The following is a 3159-nucleotide window of genomic DNA, read 5'->3' on the forward strand; positions in this document are numbered from 1 at the left end:
CTTACTACGTCTCAGGTGTGGGATTGGTTGGCGTAGGATGGAAAAAAAATTGCTGATCACACTGCACATGTGTGAAATTGACAATTTTTTCCCCTTTTCACGAAAAGGCTCCTTCTGCGCATGCCCGAGCACCCAAGAGCCTCCAGGGATGCCTGACGTAAGCATCTTGGGAGGCTTTGCGTTCCTATTCATTCTCAATCGCTGGCGGTGTTGTCTACCCTTTTATGTAAATTGAAATGCTTTAATCTTGTTATATATTATCACACCGGTTCTTTTTCCCTTTGTTCCCCATGTATCTTCCTGGTAACCTTAAGCCCCCAACCCATTGTTACCCCCCTTTTTATTATCATAAAATTCCCTCTATTGGTCAGTTGTATTGTTCATTCCTATTTATGCTGCGATGCAAAGAAACGTTCCAAATGTTTTCATATTATAATTTTATTTTTGTACATGTTGTTATATTCAGTATTAGTTTGTCCTTTGTATGCTGCTATACCACGTGATGTATTTGTTCTTCAACCGCCACCTAAAAGACAATACCATCACCCGGGATTATTACACCCGGGATTATTACACCCGGAATACAGCAGACTCTTAGTTTCTGTTTAGTTTTTAGCAGCTGCAGGAGGTCACAATGAGCGCTATAAATAGGTGACCCCAAGACACTATCACTTCCGGTCACTGTGACGTCACAGTCCAGTTGTCCTCTGCCTTCTGTGTCTCCCTGGTCCCAAACACCGTGAGATCTCAGTATAATCCCGCGATATCAGAATAGCCGGTATTCCATAAATCCGGGTATTCCCGGCATCCCTTTAGACGTGCACTGCCCTCTAGTTACTGTGTGCTGCAAGTGCACTTGGGAGCTTCATTGTCCCAACTTCACTTTAACAGCTGATCAGCCAGAGCAGCAAGATTTAGGAAGATTACTACATAAATGTATTATTATTACCTCAAAATCACCAAATATCATTGGTAAACACTCATGGCATGATTTTACTAAACTGACCAACAATATAAAAAATTTTATTGTGTGTTTTTTAATGGCTTCTAAACTCAGGTTTAGAACATCCAATTATAGGTTTCAGTGCAATTGTATAACATCAATTGTAAATCTAGGCAGTGATAACATATGTAAAGGGTAAGTAAATAATATTATAAAATGATATATAAAAATTAGGCAATAATAATATATAATGATATATAATATTAGTATAATAATATTAATATATAAAAGATATACATTATTTGTCTAATAATAATAATATAAAATGATATATAATATTTATGTAATAATAATAAAAATGATGCATTTGCAGCTCCTCTTACATCCAACACTCTGGGTTGCAGGAGAAGTTTTGGCATCCCCGTGTATAAAGTAATATTGTACAACTCCCTACATTTAGAGATAGGACACAGGGACACTTGTAGCTCTAAGAATGTAGACAAATTGCACACGCATGGCCACAAGGCATTTTGCGGACTAATAGTGAATATGAAAAAATATTCAGTTAAAGAAATGTTTCTCAATCAGTATTTCGTGGGTCCCTTGGGCTCCTCCTGGGGTTGATAGCAGTTCCGTGAACAATGAGCAATTTGTACCTCGCAGGTCAGTTTGAAGCATAACTAAACTAAGAACAAAAAAAATTACACTTACCTTTAATACGGCAGGTCCCTCCCCATTCCCACAATCCGGTCCTGTGTGGTCCTGGAATTCCTCTTCCTGCAGGCACAGAGGTAGCACCAGGCGTTGCCGATCTTCGCTTCCGTCTTCTTTCTTCGTCACCCGATCTCACAATGCGCAGGTGCGATATCGGGTGACGTAGGCGCTGTGAAGGGGAGAAAAATAGAGTCGATCTCACTGCGGATGTGTGAGATTGGCATCTCCTTCCCCTAGGAGGAAAAATGCCCCAGAAGGAGCAGTTAGACTACGATGCGTGATGTTGTCTGTAAAATAAAAAAAGTGTTGAGTATAGGTATGCGTTAAGTGACACATTTTTTTGGGCTATCTGTAAGGGTAGCATTCTTCCCACTGGTCAGCAATGCAAGAGGCATTGTTCCCCCTGATCACCATGCTAATGTACTGTGAGCTGTGAATATATATATATATATATATATATATATATATATATGCCTGAAGACCTGAAAGGTATTGTAGGTATTGGGGTTCCCCCATGTCAAAAAGGGCAAGAAGCACTGGGGTAAAGCGGAACTGAGCTTAAACTAAAAAAAGAATTCCTACTTACCTTTACTTCCGCAAAGCCCTCACTCCCTTCAGCAATGTACTCGACTTGGTCCTTCTCCATTCTGGAATCCTCCTTCATCCCGGTATATAGGAAACAATGGGTGCCACCATCTTCCATCTGCTTTCTTCTTCTGGCTTTGTATATCCAATATATATTGTAAAGACTCCAGTATGTATAAATCATAAACACTATACATTGGACTTATGTGTGTCCCATCACTGACCCGCACTGTGTACTGGAGGAATTTTTGGCTGCTTGGTGTGTCAGCTCCTATTCCTACCCTGGTTTTATATTTGTAGAGTAATTGCTGATTTAAAGCAGACCCATGGTTATTCTAATGTTTTTTCTAGAATGTTTCCTTTTCCTACAATAAAAGGTGTTTTACTTACCTCCCTAACATTTTATTTCATAGCATCTAGGAGTGTGATGTTGCAGCAGCTCTTCCCGGCCCATTTCACCACTGTGGTTAATGAGAAGGCCTTCATCAGTACTCATGTGACATGAGCTTTCCAAATAACACGTTACTTCAACAGTACATCAGTGCCAGAAATAGTTTACTTTGTACGCATTTGGCACATGACTGCAGAAGATTCATACCCATACAGCAAGACTGGCAGAAAACATTATAACTCAGTAACATTATACCGCTGTCAATGTATCATTCAGCTCTGCACTGCTTATGCCACATAGCTTAGATATAATAGTTTTACAAAAACTTTTATACACTTTTCAACAAAATGTGTTTATTTTTCTATGCTTATTGAAATGGGAAAATTATTATAAAATGAAACTGTTTTTTTAATCATTGATGTTATGTAAATTTATCCTAATATTAAAAAGTAAATAAAAACATTGCAGCTCTAATAGTCTTCTGAAACATCCTATTATTATTATTATTATTATTATTATTATTAAA

The 3159-nt window shown here is 38.3% G+C and overlaps 1 long non-coding RNA gene across 1 annotated transcript; it reads right to left on the bottom strand.

Annotated features, from left to right (window-relative positions):
• Positions 1-448: 448 nt before the first annotated feature.
• LOC140321338 (uncharacterized) lies at positions 449-2737 on the bottom strand. The gene is made up of 3 exons (XR_011918905.1): positions 2633-2737; positions 1655-1826; positions 449-526 (listed from the first exon to the last, which is right to left on the bottom strand). It is a non-coding gene; the product is annotated as an uncharacterized lncRNA (long non-coding RNA).
• Between the last annotated feature and the right edge of the window lie 422 nt (positions 2738-3159).

The sequence above is a fragment of the Pyxicephalus adspersus genome, unplaced genomic scaffold, assembly GCF_032062135.1.
Source record: "Pyxicephalus adspersus unplaced genomic scaffold, UCB_Pads_2.0 Sca2551, whole genome shotgun sequence".
NCBI classification, from domain to species: Eukaryota; Metazoa; Chordata; class Amphibia; order Anura; family Pyxicephalidae; genus Pyxicephalus; species Pyxicephalus adspersus.